The 22,516-nt window shown below is 38.8% G+C and overlaps 1 long non-coding RNA gene across 1 annotated transcript in view; it reads right to left on the bottom strand.

Annotated features, from left to right (window-relative positions):
• Window positions 1-2,489: 2,489 nt before the first annotated feature.
• Window positions 2,490-22,516, bottom strand: part of LOC105490912 (uncharacterized) — an 82,942-nt gene continuing 62,915 nt past the window's right edge. Inside the window, exons 2-5 of the long non-coding RNA XR_011623682.1 lie at window positions 22,273-22,402; window positions 20,653-20,718; window positions 4,537-4,684; window positions 2,490-4,248 (exon numbers count right to left, since the gene is read on the bottom strand). This is a non-coding gene — a long non-coding RNA (uncharacterized lncRNA). The remainder of the gene's footprint in view (window positions 4,249-4,536; window positions 4,685-20,652; window positions 20,719-22,272; window positions 22,403-22,516) is intronic.

The raw sequence follows: 22,516 nt of genomic DNA, 5'->3' as shown, positions 1-22,516 counted from the left end.
CCAAGCGTGGTGGTGCACACCTGCAATCCCAGCTACTCAGAAGGCTGATGTGGGAGGATTGCTTGAGCTAGGGAGGTCAAGGCCAAAGCAAGCTATGAGCATGCCACTGCACTTCAGCTAGGGCAACAGAGGAAGACACTGTCTTAAAAAAAGAGGCAGAAGATCGAGACCATCCTGGCTAACATGGTGAAACCCTGTCTCTACTAAAAAAATACAAAAAAATTAGCCGGGCATGGTGGCAGGCACCTGTAGTCCCAGCTACTCGGGAGGCTGAGGCAGGAGAATGGCGTGAACCCAGGAGGCATAGCTTGCAGCGAGCCGAGATTGCGGCACTGAACTCCAGCCTGGGCGATAAAGCGAGACTCTGTCTCAAAAAAAAAAAAAAAAAAAAAAAAAAGAGACAGAAGATAATAAATGTTGTCAAGGATATGGAGAAAAGGGAATCCTTGCACACTGTTAGTGGGAATGAAAATTGGTACAGGCATTATGGAAAACAGTATAGACGTTCATCAAAAATTAAAAGTAGAACTACCATGTGATCCAGCAATCCCACTACTGGGTATATATAATAGGAAATGAAATCAGTATGTCATAGAGATATCTGCATTTCCAAGTTCATTGCAGCAGTATTTTCAATAGCCAAGACAAGATATGGAATAAATTTAAATATCATCAATGAATGAATGAAGAAAATGTGGTATACATATATATTAATACACACACACACACACACACACACTGGAATGCTGGAGGACATTATGCTAAGTGAAACAAACCAGGCACAGAAACACAAATACTATACAATCTCACTTATATGAGGAATCTAAAAAAGTTTAACTCATGAAAATATACAGTAGAATAGAGGTTACCAGGGGTTGGGGCAGGGGATGGTGAAGGCTGGGGAGATATTGGTCAGAGGGTACAAAATTTCAGTTACACAAGAGGAGTAAGTTCAAGAGATCTATTGTACAATGTAGTGACTATAGTTACGAACAATTCATTGTATTCTCAACTATTGCCAAGAGAGTACATTTTAAGTGTTCTCACCACAAAGACAAGATATGTGAGGTAATGTGTATATAAATTAGCTTGAGTTTGCCATTCCACAATGTACACATATATTTTTAAAAGTATACAATTAATACATATGATTTTAATTTGTCAATTTAAATAAAGGTTTTTAAGAAATTAATTATAACCAAGCTTTATCCAAATAATAAAATGGGAAATAAAAACAAGCAGAGATGGAAAAACCAGCAATTTTTTAAAAGTCTGTTCCTGTACTGCTGAGATTTTCTGCAAGTGTGAGAAATTCTGAGAGAGGCCTTAAAACTAACATTTTATGAACATTATACATATATACACAGAAAGTTGATATGTTACCATAAAACTTCATAGACATTGCTGCCCTCTAATATCCGTTGTCTGATACCCATTGTCTTGTTCTGTTCAGGCTGCTATTACAAATAATCATGGACAGGGTGACTTATAAACAACAGAGATTTATTTCTTACAATACCATTCTACTGTCTATTTTTATAACAGGCCAGAATGTCCAAGATCAGTTTGCTAGCACAGCTGGGTTCTGGTGAGAGTCTGCTTCCTTCATGGGCAGAAATGTTTCACTGAAACCTCACACTGCAGAAGGGACCATTACATAGCTAGCTCTCCAGGGTCTCTTGTATAAGGGCACTAATCCCATCCATAAGCACTCCATCCATATGACCTAACCACCTTCCAAATGCCCCACATCCTATACCACCACCTTGGGGGTTAGAATTCCAGCACATGAATATGAGGCGGGAACAAACATTCAGACCACAGCATCTATTCCCCTGGTATTTTTGTTTGTTTATTTTTTAGTAACAGAACCTTCATATTATTTGGAGCTAACTCTCTTTTGACTTTTATTTTATGTAGAAGAGTAACTAGTTTTTAACTTTTTTTGATTACAGCCATTTGAGGTCTCATTTGTGTGCAGATAAACTGATACATACTGTAGTACATGCTGTGATGATGCACACTCCAACATACCCCTTCAGGACTGATAAACTTATTTACTCCACCAGCCTCTGGGAGCATTGCCCACAGACAGCCCTCAGCTTGCAGCTCTCTTACATGCCTGCCTTCTGCTGAAGAGAGTTGCCTCATGCCAGCTCATGCCCTATTTCTAAAATAGTCTACACCCAATCACTGATTGACAGGGAATAGTAACATCTCGTCCCCTTGTTCCAGCTTGGTACAACTCTGAAGGGCCATTTCAGTTTCAGAGCTATTTTTGGGCTTAGTTCAGGCTTTTGATGAAACTGCAATACAGTCCAACTTCTTCTGCTTAATCTTACTTCCTTTTTTTTTCCTTCCACTATTGTTGATCCAAAAAAGCATTCCCTAATAAACTTCCTGCACACTAATATCTTCCTCAGACCTCAGGGAAAGCAACCTGCAACATAGACATACAGACCTTTTCACCCACAATAGGTGTGAAAAACAATAGGTGGAACTAGGATTGAAATGGTGTCAAATGAACCAATTTCGTAAGCATTTTTGTTTAAAAAAATAAATTTCAGACAGAAATTTTTCTCTGAAACTAACAAAACAACCATGTATGCTAAGCAAATATATATTTACTATATATTGGGCACTGTAGTGATTTTCAACCAAAGTTTGTACCATCCTTATGAAACCTTTGGAAATGTGTAAGGGTATTTGAGGGGTGGGAACTGGTCACCATGACTGGCAGGTATTACTGGTGTTTAGTGTTGCAGTCCAGAGATGGTAAATATCCAGGAACGGTCAATAGAGTCCCAAGAGTAAAGGACGTTTCTTCACTGAAGAGGATACAAAGAGGTGTAAGACATAGTCTCCTCTTTCTGCTCTTACTTAGCTTATTTTCTAATCATGGGAAAAGAAAAAAAAATACTACATATGATAAATATATCGAGATCATGCAACAGCATCTACTGATAGCCAAATGGTTTGTATAGACAGTAAATACTTGCCAGAGTGAAATGATTGCAATGAATCAGTGCAGGGGAAGAGCTGCAAGATTCTAAAAATTAACAGAAGAACGAATTTTTAGGACTTTCGTTCCAAGAATTTTGTGTCTCCTTTCAACAAATTATATATAACTGCTAGTAGTGGTGAAGGCAAGATTTAAGCTCAGGGCTATCTAATTCCAAAGCCCATCCATGCTCTTTCTACTCCTCTCTACTGCCTTTATTTATGATATTTTACTATCTAAAACTCCCACATTCACTTACCAGTAAACCTGCCTGACTCCCCATGCTAAATTGAAAAGTAATTCATATCTGGAGCAGACCCTATTCATTTATGTTGGCCATGCAGGGGATGGCAGAGGCTAACTCTCCCTAGAACACATTAGCAGGAAATGTCCAGCTGTCAACCTGGACGCTGACACTCTCCAAATGCTGTCTCTATAATCTCTGGAGCCCTTGATCTCACAGATATCACAGTGCTGGGAGGATGGTCACTTGGGAAACAGGCATGTTCTTCCTCACAGCTAGAAATCAAAGTTATTGTGGTTCCTCTAGATTCCAACTCCCCGCATTGTTATCCCCTTAAATTTAAGATAAATGAGTCAGACACAGTGGCTCATGTCTGTAATTCCATTGAAACCAGTCCCTGATTCCTTTCACAGGATGTGCAACAGGAGTGTGGCTTGCCTGTTCATTTACCCTGCTGCTCAAACCTCTTGCAAGAGGCGGAGCATGCAGATCAGCAGGTGTATAGCCGGAAGAGCGGAAGAGCGCTTTGGGCTCCAGCCCCACAGTAGAGTCTAGAGGTGGTTGCCTGCAACCCCAGTGTTACAAAGCTCTTTCAGCTTTGCCTTCCACAGATGGCTTGAGTGTTAATCAGCTCAATGGACCCTCTGCCTTTCTGCAAGGGCAGAGGGCCAGAGTGACAGCTTTCTGTTCCCGGGCTTTTGTCCAGCCTTCCGGAAAAATAGGGTCATGCACGAACTCGAAGGATGAATGCGAAGTTTTATTGAGTGGTGGAGGTGGAGATGGGGGTGACTTTCAGCAGGATAAATGGGGAGCCAGAAGCAGGGATAGAGTGGGAAAATGATCCTCCCCTGGGGTTGGGCCACCTGGCGACCAGTCTCCTTTCAGACTGCCCCCAGCCTAATTCCTTTTGGTGTTCAGATGTTCCTCCTCTTGTCCCTTTTTCTGCCGCGTCATTCCTCCATCCATCTGCTGGTCTGCTGGCTTGCTGGTCAGCTTCTGGAGCCTGAGGTTTATATGGATGCGCGTTAGGGGGCATGGTGGGTCAAAAAGCAACTTTTTGGGTACGAAGCAGGAATATCTATTCTCATTTAGAACCTTGGGTATCCAGGCTTGAGGGTGGGGCCTTTGCCAGGGAACCACCCTCTTCTGCCCAGTATTTCCCTCTCTCCTGTCTGTATCACCATCACTTTGGGAGATGGAAGCAGGAGGATTGCTTAAGGCCAAGAGTTCAAGACCAGCCAGGGCAATGAAGCAAGACTCCATCTCTACAAAAAAAAAAAAAAGTAATTACCTGGGCATGATGGCATGAGCCTGTAGTCCCAGCTACACTGCAGGCTTAGGCAGGAGGGTCGCTGAAGCCCAGGAATTCAACTCTACGGTGAGCCATGATCACACTGCTGTACTCCAGCCTGGGTAACAGTATGACAGTGAGACCCTGTCTTAAAAAAAAAAAAGAGTTGTTAGAAAAACCGGAAAAGACCAAAGATGTCTGCAAGTGGGAGTATAGCATACCATCATTGCCGTATTTTTAGGTTGCTAATTTAATGCCAGAAAGGTTATTTCCTCTAAAGCTATGTTGCTTAAACTGAAGGTCTCGTGACACCAGGAAACCAGTCATGGTTTGGTCAAGCTCCTGGAGAAACAGGAATCTTTTGCCATGGATGTGGTTTGCTTGAATCGGAAGTTTTGGAGTAAATAAAAAAGACAGACCTGCATATAAAAATAGCTATCAAGTATTACCAAACTGTACCAAATCTTTCAACCAAGGTTTAAGGATAGAAACCAAAATTTGACCTTTTCTTCATTCATTCTCACTAAATTTTTATGATCCCAAATTATTTTGCCCCATTTCTCTTTTCTCCTTACATTCCAAAGAGAAGCATTTAACCCTTTGTTCTCACTCACTGGACTCAATTCCTAGGGTCTTGTCTGTTCACTACTCAGCATTGTGGATTTTTTGTTGTTTGTTTGTTTTGTGGAGTAAAGACCCAGATTTTATAGAGCAGTGGAGATTACCTGGACCTCAGTCTTTCCCCTCTTAGCAGTAGCTGTACTGAGATAAAGGGCCACTTTTCATGAGCCTCTACCTTAGCCCTTTCTTGTTTTTCCTTCACATGATGGTAGCTTAAGAGCCAGCAGACACCCGGTGCCCACCAATCCAGCAGCCTGAAACATATGAGCTTATCTTATAGTGAATTTCCTGGCCGTGTGCCACTTTGGAGAGAATCAAACGGCTTCTGTTGCCTTAGGTTTCCAGATGCCATTAAGGATTTATTTGTCATATAAATACTACGGTTTTCTTTGCTGACGAGATTAGTCCTAACAGCCTGCTTTCACATGTTAACAAAAGTAGTTACTGTTTTAGAGAACTTGTCCCAGGAACAAATTCAAACTGACACCAAGACACAGCCTTTTACAAGATTGTTGAAGTAAAATTTAACAAGGTATTTTTTTTTTAAGGAAGCTGTCAGGGGTTTCTCACACTTTGCTGGCAGTAGAGAGAATGAACTCAGGGAATCTGCAGAAATATTGGGTAATACTTGTTTTGAATCTTAAATCTGCATACATATGCAGGTATTACCCAATATTTCTGCAGATTCCCTGAGTTCACTCTCTACTGCCATCCACCCACATGTGCTTCCGGATTACAGAATGTCTAGCCCTTTTAGTAGTTTCCACACAAATGTCATTCATATGCAAGCATTTTGTGAGTCCAATAACTGCAGCAGAGTCCAATAACTGTTCCCATCACGAACTGAACAATTTTCTATTATTTCATAGGACATTCCTTAACACCCCCACCAACCATTCTCCCTACCTCTTCAGCCTGAGAGCAATAGACATACTTTCTCCCTGTTATCTGCCTGTTCTCCTTCATCCAGATCCTGAAAGTTCATCTTCTCGACAATTACGTATTCCTCCCTAGAAGGAAACTTGTACCAACTGCCATTATCGTAGCCCCCCACCAACCAACCGCCAACTTTGAAAAGAGGGGAGTAGAGCCTGAGAAAGGGCAGTAGAAGAGATAGGGCCAACCATGGAAGGGGTGGAAGAGAGTGATATAGAATCATCTGAAAATGGGACTCTGCAGAGAGGACAGGCAATGATGGAGCAGCTCAGTAGCAGATGGCTGTATTAATCAGGGCTCTTAGGTCACAGGAGACAGGCACCTAATCCAAACCAGTTTAAGGGTGGAAAGGAAATGTATTGGCTTTGTTATCTGGGAAGGGTATTGGGGAAACTCGCAGGACTGAAATGTAAGCTGCAGGAACCACGCCTCAGGGCCTATAGAGAGGGACTTCTTGACATTAGGATTTGTTCTGTCTCCCTCCATCACCCATTTCTGTTTGTTTCTTCTTGGTTTCATTCCACACATGGGCTGTATCACATGGTGGAGAAAATGGCTTAGGGGTGTCCTAGCCATGAGCCCACACACAAAAAGGACTTCTTTTACATGTGGCCATACACAAATTTCAAATAAGACTGACTGCCCTGCTTGTGTCGTATCACCATTGCTGCACATGAAGAGAGGGAAGTCCCACCAGAACAACAAGAGAAAGGGAACACTTACACAAAAATCAGGAGTGGTATTACCTGAAGAAGAAGGATGAGAAAGTATGATAGGCAAACCAAACAAGCGATAGCTATTGCCAACCTACTAAAAGATCACAGGCTGCCTGAGAGCTAAGGAGAGTATGCTAAAAGAGGGTGATGAGGAGGAGGCATATGCCAAAAATTCTGTAGATGTCACAGCTCTCCTTGATCAGATGTGTGACAATGGCAGAAAATTTGAAGAGCTGATTGGCTATTTTTGTGTTGTCCATGCAGAAGTGGTCATGGAATTATTAGCTGGTAAAGTCCTGAGCAGCCAAAGCTTGGGTGAGGATTTAAGAGTGGGAAACAAATAATCCATAGAGGCTGGATTCAGCCTGGAAACCACTTTTTTCCAGTCCAAAAGACCCAAGAACCACTGGGCGTGGTGGCACATGCCTGTAGTTCCAGCTACTAAGGAGGCTGAAGAGGGAGGATAACTTGAGCCCAGGAGTTCAAGGCTTCCGTGAGCTAGGATGACACTACTACACTCCAGTCTGGACAACAGGGCAAGACTCCAGCTCAAACAAAAAAAAAAAAGAAAAAGAAAAAGATCCAGGGACTTTTACAACTCCCTCCACTGGGAGAAATTGCTATGTGCCCAGGGACAACTTAGAGTTCAGAGGAAGGAAGAGAGACACAGGGAAAAGCACACAAATGACACCCTTTCCCAGATAGGTGGCTGTCCAGGGGAAAAGGCAGAAACAATCTAACATATTAGCAATTCACAAATCTCTGCAGTAGCCACAGTCTAGGACTGAGGACAGTTAATAGACTCTAAGTTTTGATTTTGCCTAGTCCAGATGGAGAGATTTAGGTTTAGCTGCAAATAATATTGAAAATTTCTGACAGCAAAACATGACCATTAAAAGGAAAAAGGTATGGGTCAGAGGACAATTTAAGACTCCAAAGGAGAAGATAAGCAAATTATTTAATCTAAAAGAAAGAAGTCATTCAGGTTAGAAAGACGAGGTAGGTGGATTCATCTTAGCATATTTCAACTGCCTTAATAAAGGCACTCAATAAGTAATTTTTTTTTTTTTTAATGGAGTCTGACTCTGTCACCCAGGGTGTAGTGCAGTGGTGTGATCTCAGTTCACTGCAACCTCTGCCTCCCAGGTTCATGCGATTCTCCTGCCTCAGCCTCCTGAGTAGCTGGGCTTACAAGTGTGCGCCTCCACACCTGGCTAATTCTTGTATTTTTAGTAGAGACGAGGTTTCACCATGTTGGTCAGGCTGGTCTCAAATTCCTGACCTCATAATCCACCCACCTCGGCCTCCCAAAGGGCTGGGATTACAGGTGTGAGCCACCACGCCCGGCCCCAATAAGTAATTTTTTAAATGAATGAGTACTGTCTCTTTTTATACCTGGCTTCTCGTTTCCATATCCCTTTTCTTTTTTACTCTTTTTTCATTTTCTAGTTTTCTATGAATTTGTGAGGCATTTATCCTTTTCAAATGCATTTCCTTTTTGCTTTTAAAAGTATTTATAATTATACAAATGAAACATAATACAATTCCATTGTAAATAATTTTTAAAATTCAGAAATGTAAAATGTTCAAGTCTTCTTTTAACACATACACATGCACATTAAAATCTTGCTTCTATCCTCAGAAACTAGTAACTATTTGAGAAATATCCTTTCAAAATGTTCTATGCATTTTTGTGTATGCTTTGTAACACATATGTAAATGTATATATATTTATATAGAGAGAGATGACAAGCTAGATATAGAGTTTCATATGCTTAAATTCTGTTTTACAAATTTGTTTTTCTCTTGAAATTATGACTTACGGATCATTTTATATCAGTACATATGAGAATGCAATATTATTTTTATGTCAGTAATAGTCTATCATCTATTTAACCAGTCCTCTATTGATGGACAATTCCCATTTTTTGCTAGTAAGATTTGCACTCTTCCATCTCACTGTGCCAGTCTGGTAAAATGGTTTGTAGGTTACTGACTTAATACTTAACCTTGAAAGTTGAGTAAAAGTTGGACTGACTGGAGTAGGAGAAGAATTAGGGGCTGAAATGCAAACTGGTAATAGAATATATTCACCTGACTCATCTCTTGAACATGTTTTCTTCCAGAACTAAGCAATAGAGGTGGTAATCATAGGATACTGCTGGTTTGTGTATTGGGGTTTTGAAATTTTAATGAAAGCTAGGACTTTCTAGTGTATTTAGTGTTATTTATTTTGATATTTATTTGCTTTTCCCTTGATTATAAAAATCATTTTCTGAGAAAATTTAGAAAACACAGTAATGGAAAAAGAAAAAAAAATGGATAAGAACAACTGTTATCATTCTTATTACTGTTATTGTTCCTTTTACTCTTTATTGGACATATATGCATGAGCAAAACCGAGACATAGTGTAAAATAGATTTGTGCTCTGCTCCTTTTCTTTTTTAATTTTTAATTTTATGGGTATATAGTAGGTATATATATTTCTGGGATATATGTGATATTTTGGTACAGACAGGCATGCAGTGTGTAATAATCTTCAGGGTAAATGGGCTATCCATCGCCTCAAGCATTTATCCTTTCTTTGTGTTACAAAATTCCAATTATAGTCTTTTAGTTACTTGTAAATATAGAATAAATTATTGTTGACTGTAGTCACCCTGTTGTGCTATCAGATACTAGATCTTACTTATTCTATCTAACTATGTTTTTATGCTTATTAACCATCCTCATTTCCACCTCCTCTGTACTACTCTTCTCAGCCTCTGGTAACCATCATTCTACTCTCTATTTCCATGAGTTTACTTGTTTTAATTTTTTACTCCAACAAATAAGTGAGAACATGTGAAGTTTGTCTTTCTGTAACTCACTGATTTCACTTAACATAATGTTCTCCAGTTCCAGCCATGTTGTTGCAAATGGTGGACTCCCATTCTTTTTTATGGGTGAATAGTACTCCACTGTGTATACGTACCACATTTTCTGCAGCTGTTCATCTGTTAATGGGCACTTGGGTTGTTTCCAAATTTTGGCTATTGTGATTAGTGCTACAATAAATATGATAGTGCAGATATCTCTTTGATATACAGATTTCTTTTCTTTGGGGTATATACCTAGCAATGGGATTGCTGGATCATATGGTAGTTCCATAGTTCTACCGTTAGTTTTTTGAGGAACCTCTAAAACTGTTCTCCATAGTGATTGTACTAATTTACATTCCCAAATACAGTGTACAAGGGTTCCCTTTTCTCTACATCCTCACCACCATTTCTTATTGCCTGTCTTTTGGGTAAAAGCCATTTTAACTGGAGTGAGATAATATTTCATTACAGTTTTGATTTGCATCTCTCTGATGATTAATGATGTTTAGCATCTTTTCATATACCTGTTTGCCATTTGCTTGTCTCTGTTTGAGAAAAAAGTTCATTCAGATCATTTGCCTTTTTTTTTTTTTTTTTTTTTGAAGCAGGGTCTCACTATCACCCAGGCTGCAGTGCTGTGGCACATTCGCAGCTCACTGAAACCTCTGCCTCCTGGGTTCAAGAGATTCTTGTGCTTCAGCCTCCTGAGTAGCTGGGATTACAGGTGTGCACCACAATGCCCAGCTAACTTTCTTGATTTTTGGTAGAGACAGGTTTTCACCGTGTTGGCCAGGCTAGTCTCAAACTCCTGACCTCAAGTGATCCTCCTGCCTTGGCCTCTCAAGTGCTGGGATTACAGGCATGAACCACCGCACCCGGCCTGATTTGCCCATTTTAAAATCAGATTATTAGATTTTTTTCTTTTTGATTTGGTTGAGTTCCTTACATATTCTGGTTATCACTTATCAAGTGAATAGTTTGCAAACATTTTCTCCCACTTTAATGGGTTGTCTCTTCACTTCGTTGATTGTTTCCTTTTCTGTAAATAGCTTTTAAACTTGATGTGATTCCATTTGTCCATTTTTGCTTTTGTTGCTTGTGCTTGTGGGTTATTACTCAAGAAATCTTTGCCCAGAACAATGTCCTGGAGTTTCCCCAATGTTTTCTTTTTAGTAGTTTCATACTTTGAGGCCTTAGATTTAAGTCCTTAATCCATTTTAATTTGATTTTTGTATATGGCAAGAGATGGGAGTTAGCTTCATTCTTCTGCATATGAATATACAGTTTTCCCAGTACCTTTCATTGAAGAGACTGTCCTGTACACAATGTATAGCCTTGGAAAGTTTGTTGAAAATGAACTTACTGTAGATATATAAATTTATTTCTGGGTTCTCTATGCTGTTCCATTGGTCTGTGTGTCTGTTTTTATGCCAGTACCATGCCGTTTTGGTTACTACAGCTCTGTAGTATAACTTGAAGTCAGGTAATGTGATTCTCAGTTTTTCCCTTTTGCTCAGGATGACTTTGGTTATTCTGGGCCTTCTGTGGTTCCACATAAATTTTGGGACTTTTTAAAATTTCTGTGAAGAATGTCATTGATATTTTGATAGGCATTACATTGTCTCTGTAGATTGCTTTGGGTAGTATGGACATTTTAACAATATCGATTCTTCCAATCCATGAACATGGCGTTTCTTTCCATTTTTTAGTGTCATCTTCAATTTCTTCCACCAATGATTTATATCACTATAGAGATCATTCACTTGTATATTATAGAGAGCTTTCACTTCTTTAATTAAGTTTATTTCTAGGTATTTTATTTTATTTGCAGCTACTGTATATGGGATTACTTTCTTGATTTATTTTTCAGATTATTTGCTGTTGACATATACAAATGTTACTGATTTTTCTGTTAGTTTTGTATCTTCTGACTTTACTAAATTTGTTTATCCGTTCTAATCATTTTTTGGTGGAGTCTTAGGTTTTTCCAAATGTAAGCTCACATATCTGCAAACAAGGATGATTTGACTTGTTCCTTTACAATTTGGATGCCCTTTCTCTTGTCTGATTCCTCTAACTAGAACTTCTAGTACTATGTTGAATAACAATGGTGAAAGTGGGCATCCTTTTCCTGTTTCAGATCTTAGAGGAAAGACTTTGAGTTTCCCCTCATTTAATATGATACTAGCTGTGGGTCTATTGTATATGGCTTTTATTTTGTTAAAGTATGTCCCTTCTATACCTAGTTTTTTGAGGTTTTCATCATGAAGAGATGTGGAATTTTATCAAGTGCTTTTTGAGCGTCAATTGAAATGATCATATGGTTTTGTCCTTCATTCTGTTGATATAATGTATCACATTGATTGATTTATGCATGTTGAGCCATTCTTGCATGTCTGGGATAAATTCCACTTGCTTATGATGAGTAATCTTTTTAATGTGTTGTTGAAACCAGTTTGCTAGAATTTAATTGAGGATTTTTGCATCAATGTTCATTGGAGATATTGGCCTGTAATTTTCTTTTCTTAATGTGTCTTTGGTTTTGGTATCAGGGTAATACTGGCTTCATACAATGAGTTTGAAAGTATTCTCTCCTCCTTTATTTTTCAGAATAGTTTGAGTTGGATTGGTATTAGTTCTTCCTTAAACGTTTGGTAAAATTCAGCAGTGAAGCCATCAGGTTTCAGGCTTTTCTTACCTAGGTGAGTTTTTATTATGGCCTTGATCTTGTTACTTATTATTTGTCTGTTCAGGTTTTGAATTTCTTCATGGTTCACTCTTGGTAGGTTGTGGGTGTCTAGGAATTTATCCATTTCTTTTAGGTTTTCCAATTTATTGACATATAGTTACTCATAGTAGTCTCTAGTCATCCTTTGAATTTCTGTGGTATAACTTATAATGTCTACTTTTTCTTTTTTGTTTTTTTTCCCCCTGAGGCAGGGTCTCACGTTGTTGCCCAGGTTGGAGTGTAGTGGCACGAACATGGTTCACTGCAGGCTTGTCCTCCCAGGCTCAAGTAATCCTCTTGCCTCAGTCCCCCAAGTAGCTAGGACTACAGGCATGTGTCACTGCACCCAGCTAATTTTTGGATTTTTAGTTGAGACATGGTTTCACCATGTTTCCTGGGCCGGTCCAGGACTTCTGAGCTCAAGTGATCTGCCTTCCTTGGCCTCCCAAAGTGCTGGGATTACGAGCATGAGTCATGGTGTCCTGCATAGTGTCTCCTTTTTAATCTCTGATCTTGTTTATTTGGGTCTTTTTTTCTTAATTAGGCTGTCTAAAAGTTTGTCAATTTTATCTTTTAAAAAAACCTTTTGTTCCTTTGATATTTTGCATTTTTTTTCATTTCAATTTCATTAATTTGTTATCTGATTTTTTTTTTTTTTTTTTTGAGATGAATTCTCACTCTGTTCCCCAAGCTGGAGTGCAGTGGCGTGATCTCAGCTCACTGCAACCTCCACGTCCCGGGTTCAAGTGATTCTCCTGCCTCATCCTCCCGAGTAGCTGGGATTACAGGCGCCCTCTGCCATGCCCAGCTAATTTTTGTATTTTTAGTAGAGATGAGGTTTCACTATGCTGGCCAGGCTGGACTTGAACTCCTGACCTCATGATCCACACACCTCGGCCTCCCAAAGTGCTAGGATTACAGGCGTGAGCCACCCCACCCAGCCCTCTGATCTTTATTATTTCTTTTCTTCTGCTAATTTTGGATTCGTTTGCTCTTGCTTTTCTACTTCACTAAGATGCATCATTAGATTGCTTATTCGAAGTTTTTCTACTTTTTTTAATTTAGGCACTTATTGTTATAAATTTTCCTCTTAATACTACTTTTGCTATATCCCATAGGTTTTGGTATCTTGTGTTTCCATTTTCATTTGTTTCAAAAAGGTTTTTAATTTCCTTCTTAATTTTTTTATTGACCCTTGAGTCATTTAGGAGCATGTTGTTTAATTTCCATGTGTTTGAATAGTTTCTAAAGTTTCTCTTGTTATTGATTTCTAGTTTTACTCCAATACGGTCAGAGAGGAAATGATATAATTTTAGTTTTTTTGAACTTTTAAAGATTTATTTTGTGGTCTAATATATGCTCTATTTTCGATAATTTCCTATGTGTTGAGGGGAAGATTATGCATTCTGCAGTCATTGGATGAAATGTTCTGTAAATATCTATTAGGCCCATTTGGTCTACAGTGCAAATTAAGACTGGGGTTTCTTTGTTGACTTTCTGTCCAGATCATCTGTCCAATGCTGAAACTGAGATGTTGAAATCTCTAGCTATTATTGTACTGGGATCTATCTCTCTTTAGTTCTAATAATATTCACTTTATATAGCTGGGTGCTCCAGTGTTGGATGCATGTATATTTGTATTTGTTATATCCTCTTGTTGAATTGACCCCTTTATCATTATATAATGACCTTCTTTGTCTCTTTTTATGATTTTTGTCTGGAAATCTATTTTGTCTGATATAAATATAGCTACTCCTGCTCTTTTTTGGTTTCTGTTTGCCTGGAATGTCTTTTTTTCAGTTTATTTGTGTCTTTATAGGTGTAGTGTGTTTCTTGTAGGCAGAAAATAATTGGGTCTCATTTTTTATCCATTCAGTTACTCTGTCTTTTGATTAGGGAGTTTAGTCCATTTGCATTCAATGTTATTATTGATAAGTAAGGACTTACTCCTGCCATTTTGCTGCTTTATGGTTTTTTTTGTTTTTGTTTTTGTTTTTCCCCCTTTCTTCCCTTCATTCCTTTATTCTTGTCCTTCTTGTTCCAAAGATGATTTTCTCTGGTGGTATGTTTTAATTTCTTGCTTTTTATTTTTTTATGTATCTCTTGTAGGTTTTTAAATTTGAGGTTACCATGAGGCTTGCAAATATTATCTTATAACCCATTATTTTAAATTGATGGCAGCTTAACAGATCGCATAAACAAACTAGCAAACAAGCAAATAGAAAACTAATAAAACTCTACATTTTAACAACATCCTTCCATTTTTAACTTTTTCTGTTTCTATTTATATCTTATTATGCTACGTCTTGAAAAGTTGTTGTGGTTATTATTTTTGATAGGTTCATCCTTTAGTCTTCTTACTCAAGATATGAGTTATTTACAAACCACAATTACAGTGTTATCATATTCTGGATTTGTTTGTGTACTTACTATTACCAGTGAGCTTTATAGCTTCAGATGATTTCTTACTGCTCATTAACATCCTTTCATTTCAGATTGAAGAACTCCTTTTAGCACTTCTTGTAGGACAGGTCTGATGGTGATGAAAACCCTAAGCTTTTGTTTGTCTGGGAAAATCTTTATTTCTCCTTCATATTTGAAGAATATTTTCACTGGATAAAAGCTTTAGGATCCTATAATGAAAGTTGTTTTCTTTCAGCACTTTAGTAAACATTGTTTTCTTTCAGCATATTAGTGCCATATCACTCTCTCTTGGTCTGTAGGGTTTCCACTGAGAACTCTGCTGCCGGACATATTGGAGCTCCTTTGTATGTTATTTTCTTTTCTCTTGATGCTTTTAGGATCTTTTTTCTTTATTCTTGACTTTTGAGAATTTGATTATTAAATGTCTTGAAGTTGTCTAATTTCGATTAAATCTGCTTCGTGTTCTGTATTATTCTGGTACTTGAATATTGATACCTTTTCCTTGGTTTCAAAAGTTTTCCGTTAATGTCCCTTTGAATTAACTTTGTACCCTGATCTCTCTCTCTCTCTCTGGGTGTCTCTGTCTTAAGGCCAATAACCCTTAGATTTGCCATTTTGAGGCTATATTCTAAATCTTATAGGCATACTTCCTTCTTTTTCTTTTCTTTTTTTTTTTTTTTTTTTTTTTGAGATGGAGTTTCACTCTTGTTGCCTAAGCTGGAGTGCAGTGGCGTGATCTCAGTTCACTGCAACCTCTGCCTCCCTGGTTCAAGTGATTCTCCTGCCTCAGGCTCCCATGTAGCTGGGATTACACCACCTCACCCGGCTAATTTTTGTATTTTTTTAGTAGAGGTGGGGCTTCGCCATGTTGGCCAGGCTGGTCTCGAGCTTCTGACCTCAGGTGATCCACCTGTCTTGGCCTCCCAAAGTGCTAGGATTACAGGTGTGAGCCACTGCACCTGGTCTGCTTCTTTTTACTCTTTTTTTTTTTTTTTTTTTTACTTTTTTTTTTTTTACTCTTTTTTCTTTTGCCTTTTCTGACTATATTTTCAAATAGTCTGTCTTCAAGCTCACTAATTTTTTTCTGCTTGATTAATTCTGCTGTTGAGAGACTTCAGTATATCAGTTGATACATTCTTCAGTATATCAGTTGAATTTTTCAGCTCCAGAATTTCTGCTTGAGTTTTAAAAATTATTTCAATCTCTTTTTAAAATTTATCTGAAAAGGATTCTAAATTTCTTCTCTGTGTTATCTTGATCTTTCATTGATCTGTTAATTCATTGATCTTCCTCAAAGGAGTTATTTTGAATTCTCTGTCTGAAAAGTCACAGATCTCTGCCTCTGCAGGATTGGTCTCTACTGCCATTTTTACTTTGTTTGGTGAGGTCATGCTTTCCTGGATGGTCTTGATGCTTGCAGATATTCATCTGTATCTAGACATTCAAGAGTTAGATATTTATTGTCATCTTCATAGTGTGGGCTTATTTATACCCATCCTTCTTGAGAAGGCTTTCCAAGTATTCAAAGTGAATTGAGTATTGTGTTGTAAGTGTTTGGTCACTGTAGCTGTATCTGCTTTAGGGGACACCTCCAGCCCCATGATGCAGACTCTTACAGACTCATAGAGATACCAACTTATTGGTCTTGAGAAAGACCCAGGTGAATTTCCTGTATTATCAGGTAGTGTCTCTGTTCTCTTCCCTTACTCTCCCACAAACAAATGAAGTCTCTCCTCCATGCTATGCTGCCTGGAGTTGAAGGAGGTGTAACACAAGCACCGCTATAGCCACCACCACTGAGACTGTGCTTGGTCCGACCTGAAGCCAGAACAGTACTAGGAGTTGGCAAAGGCCTGTGGTAGCTATTGCCTGGCTACTGCTGATGGTTGTTCAAGGCCCAAAAGTTGTTTAGTCAGCAGGTGGGAAACCCAACCAAGCTTGTGTCTTTCCCTTCAGAATAGCAGGTTCCCTTCTGACCCAGGGTGGGTCTACAAATACTGCCCAGAAGCCAGAGCCTAGAGTCAGGAATGTTAGAAATCTACTAGGTGCTCTACTTTACTGTGGCTTAGCTGACATAAATGTTACAAGACGCATTTCTTTTTAATCTTTTTTCTCCTTTCCTCAAGCAGAAGAAATCTCTCCCTGTAGCCACCATGGCTCCACACTCACGGCCAGTGTTGCCTGGCCACCACTGATGTTTATTCGAGACCCAAGGGCTCTTTAGTTAGCAAGTAATAAATCTTGCCAGTCCTGGGACTCTCCCTTCAGGGCAATGGGTTACCTTCTGGCCCAGGGCAGGTTTAGAAATGCCGTCCAGGAGCTAAGGCCTGGAATCAGGGACTTTAGGGGTCTGCTTGGTCCTTCATTTTACTGTGACTGATCTGGTACTCAAGTTTGCAAGACAATGTCCTTTTTAGTCTTCCTTCCCCTTTCTTCAAGGAGGAAGAGTCTCTCCCAAAGCTGTGAGCTGTGCTGCCTGGAACTGGGGGAAAGATGGCACAAGCACTCCCTTGGCCGGACCAGCTGATGTCACACTGGGTTGTGTGCACCCCAAGTACACTGGCTCCAAACCCAGCACAGCATCAGAACTTGTCCAGGAATTACAGTCCTGGTGACCTAGATTGCCTTTCAAGTTTATTTATAACCCCAGAGTGTGTCAGCTCATGGTAGTGGAATTAGCTAGAACTCGGGTTCTAACCACTGATAGGGACAATTCCCCCTCTGGCCAGGGCTGGTTTAATTGCTCACTCCATGGGTGCGAGCTTAACCCTGTCCTGTGTTGCATTCCACTGTGAGTTCAGGGCAGCACTGGGTTCCAATGCAAAGTCCCACAGTCACTGTTCTCTCCCTCCCCCAAGGACATAGAATCTCTCTCAGCACTACAGAGCTGCTTCTGGTGAATGGGGGAGAGAGAGTGTAGGCAATTCAAGACTGTCTTTTCTACCCTCTTCAGTGCCTCTTTTCTTGCCATGATAGTCAAACCAGGTACTGTGATTGCTCACCTGATTTTTTGTTTTTCCAAAAGGTGCTTTATTGTGTGGATAGTTGCTAAATTTGATGTTCCTATGGGGACAATGATCACTGGAGAGTTCTATTCCACCATCTTTCTCTGCCTCCTCCCTCTTCAGTGCCCAGCTCCTTTTAAATTAAACATTATATTGTGAACATTTTCCACGTCTTAAATAATCTTTAAAAGTCTTTTTTTTTTTTTTGAGACAGGCTAAAGAGCAGCAATGTGATCATGGCTCACTGTAGCCTCAACCTAAGCTCAAACAATCTTCCTACCTCAGCTTCTGAGTAGCTGGGACCACAGGTACATGCCACCACTCTTGGTTAATTTTTTGTTGTTGTTTTTTATAGAGACTGGATCTCACTATGCTGCCCAGGCTGGTCTCAAATTTCTAGGCTCCAGCAAGCCTCCTGCTTCAGCTTCTCAAAGTATTACGATTACAGTTGTGAGTCATGGCACCTGGCCCAAAAGTCTAATTTTATTGATCACATAGTTCTTAGCCTTATGTGATAAAACCTAGATGTTTCTTAGATAAACTTAAGAAGCCTCACTTTCCACCTTCAGAAAGGCTGAAGATTTCCAGCCTAGTGCTACATGAACAGGGTCTCCAGAAAGACTAATATAACTATTATAGTTTTCTTTTGAGTTGTCAGGGACTGAGTATAAGAATGTAAAGTACAAACATTTGGAAACCAATTGAAAATACCTGCTGAAACTAAATACATTCATTCCCTAATCCAGCAGTGCCACTTTTAGGTACATATGCTTAAGGAAACTCTTGCAAAAGTACACAGGGATACAAATTTAAGGATGCTTATTCCAGCTCTGCTAAAATAGAAAGAAAGAAAAAAGAAAGAAAGAAAGAAAGAAAGAAAGAAAGAAAGAAAGAAAGAAAGAAAGAAAGAAAGAAAGAAATTAAAAAGAATTGAAAATAACCAAAATACCTACCAATAGGAGAATGGATAATAAACTGTGGTATATTTATGTGATGAAATACTATAGAACCATTAAAAGGAATGAGATGAAGCTATTCAGATCATCACAGATAGATGTCAAAAGCAAAGGGCTGGGCCAGGTATGGAGGTTCACGTCTGTAATCCCAGCACTTTGGGAGGCTGAGGCAAGTGGATCACTTGAACTCAGGGGTTCAAGACCAGCCTGGGCAACATGGCAAAATCCCGTCTCTACAAAAAATACAAAAAAATTAGCCAGGCATGGTGATGCTTGCCTTTAGTCCCAGATACTTGGGGAGCTGAGGCAAAGGGATCAACTAAACCTGGGAGATCTAGTCTGCAGTGAGCCAAGACCGCGTCACTACACTCCAGCCTGAGTGACACAGTGAGACCCTGTCTCCAAAAAAAAGCAAAGGGCTGAACGAAAATGGCAAGTGGTAGGACAATGCCTTAGTTCATTTGTAAGCATGCCTGCTTCATGGATACATAAGTATACTGAAATATAAAAAAAGATGAAAAACAAATTCATCATAGCAGTTGTCTCTGATGAGGAGCATAATGGAGCAAGGGGAATTTTCACTTTACATGTTTTGTGTCATGTTTTATTTTTTTTTCTTTTCTTTTCCTTTTTCTTTTTTTTTTTTTTTTTTTTTTGACATGGAGTCTCACTCTGTACACTCAAGCTGAAGTGCAGTGGCGCGATCTTGGCTCACTGAAACCTTTCGTCTCTGGGGCTCAAGTTATTCTTGTGCCTCAGCCTCCCGAGTAGCTGGGACTACAGGCGTGTGCCACCACACCTAGCTAATTTTTTGTATTTTAGTAGAGATGGGGTTTCACCATGTTGCCCAGAGCAGTCTCAAACTCTTGAACTCAGGCAATCTGCCCTTCTTGGCCACCCAAAGTTTGGGATTACCGTCGTAAGCCACCGCAATGTGTCATGTTTTTTTAATAAAAGATTAAACAAAGAAAACAAAATGTTGTTCATTGATAATGTTATGTAGTACTTACGTGGCCTTTTTTGTATCATTCTCAGTACTTCTAACTTCTCTTTAGTTTTCTCTCAAAAAGGGTAAATAGATAATAAAAATAATAAATCTTTCATGCCAGTTAATTTATTGTAAACATTATGTTATGCTGTGGATTATCTTTATTTGCAGTAGTTATATTCCATAAAGTTGCAGTGAATACCGAATTAGCAAATGTTGATCAATTGCTCAAAGGGAAAATACAGAGTTGGGTTCCTGTGAGTCTCAGGTCACAATATTTTCATCAACTGATCACATATAACCTTGTATTATGTGTGTTCCTGTTTTAAGACACCTCATTTAATTAACACCGGACTCATGATCATCAGCACTATAATTCTTACCTGAATAAAGCTTATCTAATGCAAAGTATTTTCTCTGTAAGGCATATCATAACCCTTGTGGGCTTAGGATCATTTTCCTTTTTTCTTTATTTGAGATAGACTGTCACCCAGGCTGGAGTGCAGTGGCGTGATCTCTGCTCACTGCAGAGACTTCCATCTCCCCAGTTTAAGTGATTCTCCTACCTCATCCTCCAGAGTAGCTGGGATTACAGGTGTGTGCCACCACGCCCAGCTAATTTTGCATTTTTAATAGAGACTGGTTTGACCATGTTGGCCAGGCTGGTCTGGAACTTCTGACCTCAAGTGATCCACCAGCCTCGGCCTCACAAAGTGCTGGGATTACAGGCATGAGCCACCACCGTGCCCAGCCAGGAACATTTTCAAAAGCAAAATTACCACCACAAAGCACAAAAACGTGAAAAAATGTAGCACTAAATAGACCTCAAAGAGAACACTTGCTTACAGATGAGGACCAGAACAAGGAAGCAGAGCATTACCTCACTGAACCTCAGCAGAGAATGTGAACGTCAAGCAACTCAAATTTTTCACCATTTTATGCATGTCTGCAAATAACCAAGAAAGTGCCATGAATATTGATTTGGAAGTTACAAATAAATTTTAACAACTAAGCAAATTCATACATAAATATCTATGAATAATAAGAGTTGACTCCATGTACTTACGCAGATCAGTGACGCAACTTATAAATTGCAACAATATCGAAATCAGACTCTATTACTAAAACCTAATAATTTGCAGATAACCATTCAAGTGACAGACATCAACTGCCTTCACTCCTGCTGAGACTTGTGTACCTTGTAGCATTTAGCTGACCATAGTTATTCAAAGACCCCATGCACTTGGCAGATAGAAATTTTGCACCTTCTATCTGGAAAATCCCAGGCTTCGTGGGTCTCCCTTTTATCTTTCAATGTAAAATTTAGTCAAGGCATTTTTGTTTTCAATAAATTTTCTCTATTTAAAGAAACCAGCACTATATAGATGGGCTACACAGGTTGGGGCCTTTGAATAGATTATTAAAATTCCACTTCACTTATTTTTTGTTGTGAACAATCTTGGAATTCTAGTTTTGGAAAGGGCCATGTATATACATTTAATTGGTTTAATTCATCCCTGGGTAAGGAAGAGTAAATTTTAGAAAAGCCATTTTTAAAATGTCACATTGAAGAAAGGAGTTAGCAAATTGAAATCAAGCCTACCACTTTAAAAGCTTTAAGATCTGATATTTAATATTTTCAGGTTTAGTCCTCAAAGATGGATTACCCCAACCATTTCTGCCAGGATTGTAAACTAAGAGATTTGGAAAAGCCAGCAATCATCTCGTAGAATATTTACACCTTCTATATACCTACCAAACAAACAACAAAACTTTAAATACCATATTTACTGAAACTTTTTTAAATTACAGAAATTGTATGTATGGACATGATCTTTTAAAACGTATTTATTTTTAATGATCTCATTCATGCTATATGTCTCATTCACAATCTTTCTTTGTGTTCTTTTTTTCTTATGATTATTTCAAGTCCTAAATCATTTCAAGATAAAATTGTAAGAAAATGCACTAGCTCCAAGGACCTTGTGGAAAGTCTCCTAAGAAACTCATTGGTATAGAAAGGATGAATATTAAATGAGATGAAAACAGTTGCTTTGGTGGAGTCCCAGAAGATTTAAATGCATAAACATAAGCCTTGTGATGTCTGAGAGCCACAATAGCCAATATAAATAAATCATATGTAAAACAGTAACTTGAAAAAAATGGAAAAAGAGACGGAAAAATGAAATAAATTACTTTTACCAAAATGTTTCTCAAATAATGGTAGGGAAGATAAGGTGATAAATAATAGATTGGATGTTTTTAAGAGGCCTTGGTAACAGTCTAAGTACATTGTGTTAAATTTCTGAATTTTTAACCACAGAAAGTCTATACTTACATAATCCATGTTGATTGTTTGCCTGCCATTTGAACTAACACACACATACATTGTTCAAGCCAAGTCTTTTAAGTTTCGTTTTAAGAAGGCTCACTAAATGGAAAACAACATTAATTGTTGGATTAGTTTATCCAAACCACGGGGACCACGCAAAATGCTTACCTTTTTGGTGCAGCCATATTTATGGGTTCTTGCCTTCCCCTTGGTATTCAATGGTATTGACAAAATCTCAAATGCAGCATAGTAGATAAGAGTCAAATGAGCTGACTGCCTTTGGCAGCAACATCAGAAACTGAAAAACATGATATGATATGTCTTAAAAGCAAGATGGTTACTGTGTTTTTGAGTTTGGGAAAGAAGAAAGGTAGAAATCCCAGAGCAGGAAAATGAGTATCCAAAGAAGCTG

Source organism: Macaca nemestrina, chromosome 5 (assembly GCF_043159975.1).
Source record: "Macaca nemestrina isolate mMacNem1 chromosome 5, mMacNem.hap1, whole genome shotgun sequence".
Classification (NCBI taxonomy): Eukaryota; Metazoa; Chordata; class Mammalia; order Primates; family Cercopithecidae; genus Macaca; species Macaca nemestrina.
The sequence above is the reverse complement of the archived record's forward strand: the minus strand, read 5'-3'. Positions and strand labels throughout refer to the sequence as shown.